Genomic DNA, 9,167 nt, shown 5'->3' with positions numbered 1-9,167 from the left:
CATTATGTCTTCTAATCACAGGATCTACAGTATGGCTTTGATAATTATTCAATTGTTAATGCAAGAAAGTGTTTCCAGACACCGCTGTGATTGGTAATGTGTAATAATTACTTGTTAATATCTTTAATGAATCACTATGGTATATAAATTAACAGACGTATTTACAAAACACGCTTTTTTTATTTCAATAAACCCTCGGCAAGCAAATCCAATAATGTAGTGTTTTTTTCTTCTTTTTTATGAATCGGTAGCTCCCCAGATATGCAATAAAGACACAGCAGTGCTCTACATTATTGATTCAGTTTCGAACAACCCAGAGTGTCTTTATGCACCGCAATCGCTGAAGAAGGAATCACACACACTTATTTAAAAAAAAATCATTGCACCAATTAGTGAAGTCGGAGCTTCTCCTTCTGCTTTAATAAGTCCTGTGAGATCAGATTTATAATAAGAAACAGCTCACCGTGTCGACGGCTTATTGCTAATTTGAAATCATTGACTGTATTAGGCAGGTATATCACATATCACGAGTGTGTACACACACTGCAGCTAAGTGCACAGGGGCTGGAAAACACACACGTAGAGGCACGTCGTGCTGGGTCAGATGTGTTTAATCATTAGTGATCGTATTCTTTTTTGCTAACTACAAATATCGCTACAGGAAGTGCGTTGGCTTTCTGCCAATCCGTCTGCAAACATACTAGTTATTTTCGTTGTTGCCAGATCAGCAGTAATGTGTATTCAAAATATGTTGTTTTCAACTTCCTGTGTCAGAAACAGGCCTTCGATCTGTCAATTCAATTCAAAAAGCTTTATTGGCATCACCATAATGACATAGCCAACACTTTGCACAATAAGGATATCTATACATAAATAAATATGATTGATTTGTGTGCAGGATAACATTGATAGTAAATTCACATACATCGGGCATAAGGCAGCTCATTCCTGTGAGGATGCAGCTTCCTCTCATTCCCTAGTCAGATCCTCGGTCTCTCAGCCATTATGGTGCAGAGTCTTCAGGGAGCGCGTTGCCTTTTCATTAATGTCCCTCAGAGTTAAAGCCCAGCGTCCTCTGGGACTGCATGTCATTGGCTGACAAGGTTTAAGCATTTGAGTGAGTTTCCCTGCTATAATGGAAATATCTGAGCCCTGGAGACAAATAGACAGGAGACTGGCAGGAAATATCTTAATCTGCGTGGACCCTTTGTTGGCCCATACCCTTAGTGAGAGGAACATGTGGGTGTACCTGCACACTACATCTGGATTGTGTTGCAGTGGCCCCAGTGTGTGGGTGAGAGCCAGGGTCCAGTGCACCATGGTGGGGGCTCTCCATCACTCTGCCTCCTGGCTGACAGGCCCCTGGCTCTGGGGCCCGTCAAGGTCTTGCTGAGTGCAGTCAAACTGTGCACTGCTGAGGAAGGGATTCTGTATCCTTCTAATGGATTACTCACCCACATCACCTGTCCGAGCGGATTCCTTTGACCGACAGACACACACCGCATGCAGACATGTGCGTGCACGAGTTTTAGGAAAGTTTGAAGCTTGCATTACACGGAACATCCTCTTCCAAATCAACATCGAGTTCAATCTAAGAGCCGTTATCACACACAAACGATTCTCCTGTCGTGTTCGGGTCAAACCTGACCAATTTACTACTTTCTTCAATCCTAAATATTGTGTTTAACATCTGATTGCTTCAAGAGCTTATGATATACTCCACAGTAAGACATCAAAAACACTACTTTCTTTGAATTTTGAGTGGTTTAGTCAACTTTGTAACAGCTACTGTATGATGTTCCCGGTCGAAAATGACCTCCATAGGAAATGAATGGGTAACCCTATGATCATTTCATTTTAGAAAACATTTTCAGTGTCTATTCTTTGTATATTCACTTCAGTTTTTCCCGTTAACCAGCGCTTATTTACTGCCTGACTGTGGGTTAAATACAATTCGTTGATCAATAATGTTTTTGTGTTAATTTACGAGCGCAGACCGGTCCGATTTTGACTAGGAACACTAAAGCAAGGGGGGAGAAACCAACACAACAGGAGGGGTTAAATATAAAACAAACATGGCTCCACCCAAAGAATTTCCTCACACTGGACGGCGAGTGAAGTCCCTTCCCCTCCAAATAAAAAGGTCACATGCACGCCTCTGTCATTTACTCTTAATTCGGACAGAGAGCGAGTCTGGTGTCACGCTGCTGGACACCTGCAGACCTCGGTCAGCCGCAGCCTAATCAGCCTAATACATTCGTGTCACAAGCAATGACCCGCAGGCTCTTTCCATAATAAAGGTCACTCGGTGAGAGATACTCTGTCCCCCCTGGTCCTCCCTAATGGGCAGCCACTGCAGCTCCTGTAACCAAGTGCACTCGACCCACTGAGATACTGAGGCGTCTGGGTAAACTACTGCAAACAGGACTTGAACGTTACTCACTGATTCTGTACCGTTTGCTTTTATTACTTATCATTGTACTTTTCCCTTTCCTGTAGTGTGTTATATAGGTGCATGTCAATGGTCTGCAGATGGAGGGATAGTTAACCACTAACCACTATTCCACCAGACAGTAAAGACATTACAGTTTTACTCCTGCCTTTATTTCTCCTTCCAGTTTATTTAAGCCTATTAGCTTAAGAACAATGCTTCCCTTTTGCGCTCTGACAGATACTGTACGTCATTTTCTGGAAAAGCTGCAATGCTACTCCCAGTAAATAATGGCTGCAGAGGTCAGGTATTGATCCGCTGCTGAAGGGGGCCTTAGGGGCATGTTAGGAGGGGCTATTGCTGCTTGTCAATGATCCCTTTATGGCCTCGGACTCGACAGCACTGCTGCTATAAATCAACGTTAAACTAGTCCTCTAATAGCAAATCAATGACGGTCAATAGATATTATCATGTGATTATAATTCAGTCGAGTCAACTATTAGTCAACGCTCTAATAGTGTTTCCAGTGTGTGTGCAGCAGTGTGTGTTGATGCAGACTGTTCTCTAAGTTCAACTCTAAGTCATGCTGTCGTGAAATGGCAAGGTCTTCCGTTAGCTTAACGGAGGAGGTGGCTGAGATTTGAGAGAACAACGTAGAAGTTATATTGAGATAACCTTTACACAAGAGTAGATATTTCACCTGCATTAAGATTACCCTCAGAGCAACCTACTTGTTATGTAGCTCTAAGCCTCCTCTATCAATGTGCTTCCAGCTATTTGAAAGCAGCATCGGTCAACAGTGTCTGCTCTGCAACAAAATGGGGCAGAGGGACATATCTATCTAACTATAACCTTTGCAGTACTGATATTTATGATAAAGACCATTAGGCTGTTGTGAGATGCTTGCGCAAGGGCTTTAAGGCTAACAACGGTCGTGAGGCGAGCCACTATCCGCGTGGATGCATCATCTGTCTGTGAGGGAAATGCGGTTACACCTGGAGCATTTCTGAGGCACTTTCATACAAACAATGTCCGTTATGAAAGGATAATAGGATCAATACATACTGTTTCACCTTTCTTTGTTCCTTTCTGGTACTCTTAGGAGGCCATATCTTTGATGTGTGCCCCTCTGCTCCACTCATCACCGGCTGGACAGCTCTGGACTCACCTTGTCTTGAAGGACAGACTATACTTTAAGGACAGGAGAGGAAGTTGAAACAAGTTTGAGACTCTTGGAAAATGTGGTGCAGATACAACCAATGGCATTTCAAGTGTTTACTGTACATCTCAGTTTATTGTGTGCAAGCTTCAAATCAATTAGAAAAGTACATATACACCAATGTTATTGTTCACTGAGTAGACAAACTGCACATGATCAAGAGTCTCAGGTTGTGTGTCTCGATGCTAATGTGGAAAAATGTAAACTACAAACCAAATCAAATTCAAAAGTGTCCTATCAATTGCATCAACACAGCAGCGGGAAGCCCTGTCTATTTTTTATTTTGCATATTCATATGATTACTCTTCCAAAGGACCAACACACTGCCGTCAACACCATTGTGCTTTGATTCCTTACGATAAAAGGCTTCCTCCGTTTCATTCTTGCACCTTTCTAGTCCAAAACCTAGACACTCTGATTTGGTAAAATGTAATTCTAATTTATCATTTTTCTGCCCGAGGCAAAACTCTCTCAAGCCCGAGGCTGTTTGAAAAGCAGTCGGACACAAAGAAAGACCCTGGGAACTTTGCCCATGCAGTCAATCAGTCAGACACCCCAGAGTGCCCGGACCCGAACAGCTTGTTTTTTGTCCACAGATATCAAACAAATTCTCCTCTCCCGTTAGATAATAAAAACATAGGAATAGGAGTGAGTTGTTTCTGGCTTATTTTAAATGTCTTACTGAAGATGGTTGCTGGATGCTCGGTGTCTCCGGTCAGGGGCTGGGCAGCCTCGGACATCAAAAGCCGGCAGTGGTGCAGCTGGTGTCTGGGTGCTGGACGGAGCTACAGGCCTCAGCTGCCCCACAATAAAGACACACAGGGGAAGACATCGCCTTCAAAGGATACACACACTCGGTCATACACACACACGGCAACACACACGCAAACAAGGACAAACAACAACCTCCTGAAAATGAGTTCCTCCACCAAAATGTCATGCAGCTTCTGCAGGCAAATCCTGAAATCATGCTGAGGCTTTCTTCTTTCTTAAACCAAATGTGACCTGAAAAAGGATTACACTGCCTTTTTGCAAATATTGTCAAATGATTGTATAAAGTGAAGTTCTTGAAGTGGGCCCCAGGGAGATCAACACCATCATTAAAGTATTATTCGTTATAGAAGACATTGAATATTTCCTGCACTGTCTCCAGAATAATCACACACATGTCTTCCTTCTCGGTGACTCTGGGTTCACGTGGATCTCTTGTTAGGAGACGCAGTATTCGTGACTGTATTATGGTACAATAGCATATTTTTTCCATCCGTGGGTAGCAGAGGGAAGAGTCTGAAGGACAAAGAGTGAGTCCTGATGGCATGCTGTGGACAGCTTCATGTCTGCTGTGGTGCTGACTTCACAGTGGGTAGTGTGTGTGCTGCTGACCGTTTTACTATCTCAGGGTCTCGGAGCATGACGCAGGAACAACACCGAGCACATTCTGGACTTTGTTAGAAAAGTTCATATCAAAATGTTTTCTCGTTTTAAAAAACCCCCTCCTTGTATGTTTTCATAGTCATTTCTGCATTATGTCCTCCTGCCCGTGGGCGCTCAGTTCCACTTCCAGCCTGTAGAGGGCGCGCCTGAACAGCAATCTGGTCAAGCTCAGCAGGGAGTCCAGAGACACACAATATCCCCACAGAAGAAAAGCACAGGGCGACTTTCATCCAGCTATAAAGGGAGGAAATGGTTTTGTTAGATAGAGGAATATTACAATATGAAGCCGTCCTGATTAACTCAGGTTTTACAACTCAACCAGATTTCTTTTTTTTATTATATAGATATGTGATTTAAACCAAAGGCCTGAAACTTTGTACAACTTTAATAAGAGCTCGGACGCTATTATAAAAAACTAATAATTGATAATGCACTTCTGTCAAAATACCGTGTCTTTGCTTTAACTTAGAGGCAATTTAAACAAACGACTCATTAAAATAACGTCTTCTTTCCTCTGCGACGGGTTAGACATCCTGAATAAAACATGACTTATCTATTGCGATCACGTTAGTCGAGCCATTATTCATTTAACCATTTATTTATTACTCCATTCATCTACATAAATATTTAACTATGTCTTGGCATCTTTATGGACTGCTTGCTCTGCTGCTCAATTACAAGGAGCAGTGTCCTACCATGGCCATATGCCTTCTATCTGCCGACACTATATCTCCACAATTTATGGATGCCAACTCAATATCATTATGTTGGGCTTTATGTATATGTATGTAAGTTTTAATCTGGGCCTAATGACTGGCAACAATATGTTCCCAATAGGACCACCATTGCATACGTATAATATGGCATCAAATAAATTGAGTGTTCTTTTTTGTCATTGTATAAATTAAATTGGGTGCCCATATGGGGTCTTCGTGAGAGGCATGTGGAGTCGTCTGGACTCCAAGCAGCTCGACGTGAATAGATGTATGGTTTATTACTCACACGCCATATATTCACGCCATATACCATAAGCCCTTACAAGTTTTCCCCTCTTACAACAAAAGCCCCTGCTCGTTTTGGAGGCATGCAGGACGGAGGGGAAGCGAGGAACCGTAAACACCCGCCATGGGTCCTCCTTTAAAGTGATGAACAGCAATAAAAGCAGCACTGGTTGTCTGCTGAGAGACAAAAAGAGCATTTGACCACCTGGGCGCACATCATTTTCTCATGCCGTTTCTCAAGCATGACTATCAGGAGATGTCCCCTTTAACATTATATGTGGCTAACTCAACCCAATCCACAGATAGCTACTTTCACTGCGCTGTCATTCCTGCTTCTCCACTGAGAGAAATCTCCCTTTGACACTTTCACATGTCACTTTTCCTGCGAGGTCACTCACCACCGACCACAGTCGCGGTCTGACCCACTGAGCTCCTCATTATCGCCGGAAAACATGGAAAAGCCAATAAATTTTTTTTTTCTGAGGTGTCTAGAATTAGAGTCCCTGTAATCAGCGTCAGATCACTCGCTTTCCCACACATGGTCCATCCTTCAAACGAGCAATACATGGTTATGACCACAAATGAAGTTCCAGAGAAAAATGTATTTTTGGGTATGTTTGTTCTGTCTCAGACTAATGAATCCCCAAAAAAGAGAAATCACGTCTGAAAGCATTTAAGAGTTGCTGATTTTAAATTGCGGGACTCTGCAAATCAACGGCAAATCAAACATCCGACCCACATATAACCCACCCCCATAGCCCCCAAAATTGGCTTTTTGTCAATTACAATCAAAGGCACTTTCACTGTTGTCTCCCGCTTTCCCTCTGCCCCCTTTTCTTTTTCCAAAGGTTTCCTAAAATCATAGAATATTGTATACAATGAACCCCTATAGAAGTCCCTGCATTGGGAGCAATATTTTTTGTTCAATTTTGTTGTTTAATTTGGTTTTTATTTGCATTTTACGCCTAAGCAAAACAATTCCATCCACGGCCAATGATGTCCTTGCACATTCAAATACGTTTTGGCTTAATCACAGGCCTGAAAAATGATTTTGCATGCACAGCAAGTCCTCTCTCATATATTAATACAGCATAATGTGCAAATAATATCCTGTCTCTCTGCACATGCATGCACAGAGACATACAGTGTGCATATTTGTCTCTATTTGTCAGTCGCCAGGCTATGGCATTCCTGTCAATAGAGCAGATGTCTTGCTGAATCTTGGATACAATCCAAGAAGCAGAACCCACAATATACCACTTTGAGTATCTGCAGCCGGCTCAGCTGCAGAACATAACGTAGTATTGCAATAGCCAGTCTTTAAAACCTCTCATTGCCTCTCCCTCTCTGTTAACTCTATCAGGTAACGTTAGTGGAGCGTGGCGTCCTGCTGGCTCAGCTTGGCCTGAGAAGTCTGCCTGGCGCATGGGTGACATGTCTGGCATGCCACTGCTGGCTCTTTCTGATAGAGCAGAGAGTGTGTGACTGGCAGGCCATGTTTCTCATGTCTCCAGTCGCTGAAACAGCCATCACTCCAAGAGGATGTTTTCAATCCCCCGGCCCCGTACCCCTCGCTGCTCAGAGAGAAGGTCAAGTTTGGCCCATCAGTCAATGACCAAAGGGCGGGGCCTAGCAGCTGGTGGCCATCAACGGCCGTTAAGATGTTCACTAGTCCCTTCCCTATCACATGTCTGACCTATTCGCTGCGCTTTATAGATACCTTGTGTTCGGACTCAATGCAATCTTCAGAATAAAGGCATATGGAGAAACGATCTGCCTCCTGAGCTAAACCGAAGTTCTCATGGAAGTTTGGATAACTTCTCATATGAAACTTTACTAATGCTCAACAACGTTAACACCGTGCTTTCATGTAGATCTACACATTTGACCTCACATGAAGAATTCTTCACACTCACGGGTCATGTGTTTGTTCACTGACTCACTCAGCTGCACGTCACAGCAGTTCAAAGCAGGAAGCCCACAAGGTGGTCATTTGTGTGTTTACCCAACTTTGGGTCAGTGTTTTCAGGTGCACGTACACCTTAACATGCCCTTCTTTCACCACTCACAGCCGCACACACACATCGTTTACACCCGAGCCCATGCACGTATTGACGCACACTTTCCCTTGGTGTTGTTTCAGCAGGGGGAGAGCAGCAATGGTGTGGAACAGGCCTGTTTTTTAGTGCGGGTCAAACTATGGCCAGGCCTTCAGGCAGCAGCCATCCGATCCCTCCCGAGGTGCCTCTGGTCTGGGACCCGTTTGAACCTCCACCTGCTGGGAGAACTTCACTTTAGATACATTGTTCAGGCGTCTCTTAACACTGCGCAGGGGAGGTGGGACGCTATGTTAAAGTCAACACCGCAGGATCAGCCCGCTCTTTGTACTGGGCTTTGAGGGTGACCTCCATTCTTGGACCATGTAGAGGGAAGATGAAGTCGCAGTAACTCATGTGGTCTCACACATGGACCGAGCACAATGTTGTTACTTCTTTTGGAGACTTGCTCCATGATTCTGGATTAATTTCAGTTGTAATCAATGTCTGCAGTCAACATAATACATTAAACATGTCCCAATAAAAAAAAAATCGTTTTTGCAGGTTTATATAATTATATTGAATAAATATTGAATAAATGAATACATTATTTTTTTTATTTTTTTTAACATAATCCCCATTATTCATGGACCTTCCATTACCCCACTATAAGAATTGTAATGTTGGCATTACTAAAATGATTTCTCAGTTTTTATTTAGAAAAAGAAACAACGATATCATCTGCAAATGGTATTATTTTTGTAGTACTTTCCCTGTAAAACAAACTATTTACCTCCTTGCTCACAGTATATTAATATCTAACTATATATAGGCTTGTAACCCCTGTATCGTATGCATTGCATTGCTGTTATACACCCTATGTGATCAACCAAAGGAATTAACACTTTAGTTAATTCAGAATCTCCATCTTAAAGCTGATTCATCTCTTGATGTTTTTTTGTTCTCCTTTAGCAGAGTGCACCGTCCACTGCGTGTTACCCCTGGCTGCATGCTCAGGCTCTCTGTGTTGTTTTCTGCCCGTGCTC

General features: G+C 43.0%; 1 long non-coding RNA gene across 1 annotated transcript in view; it reads right to left on the bottom strand.

Moving 5' to 3' along the window:
• Nucleotides 1-3,691: 3,691 nt before the first annotated feature.
• The window catches only part of LOC307026025, a 58,781-nt gene continuing 53,305 nt past the window's right edge, over nt 3,692-9,167 (bottom strand). The window contains exon 3 of the long non-coding RNA XR_013804317.1: nt 3,692-8,363. This is a non-coding gene — a long non-coding RNA (uncharacterized lncRNA). The remainder of the gene's footprint in view (nt 8,364-9,167) is intronic.

Source organism: Notothenia rossii (genome assembly GCF_949606895.1).
Source record: "Notothenia rossii genome assembly, chromosome: 12".
NCBI classification, from domain to species: domain Eukaryota; kingdom Metazoa; phylum Chordata; class Actinopteri; order Perciformes; family Nototheniidae; genus Notothenia; species Notothenia rossii.
The sequence above is the reverse complement of the archived record's forward strand: the minus strand, read 5'-3'. Positions and strand labels throughout refer to the sequence as shown.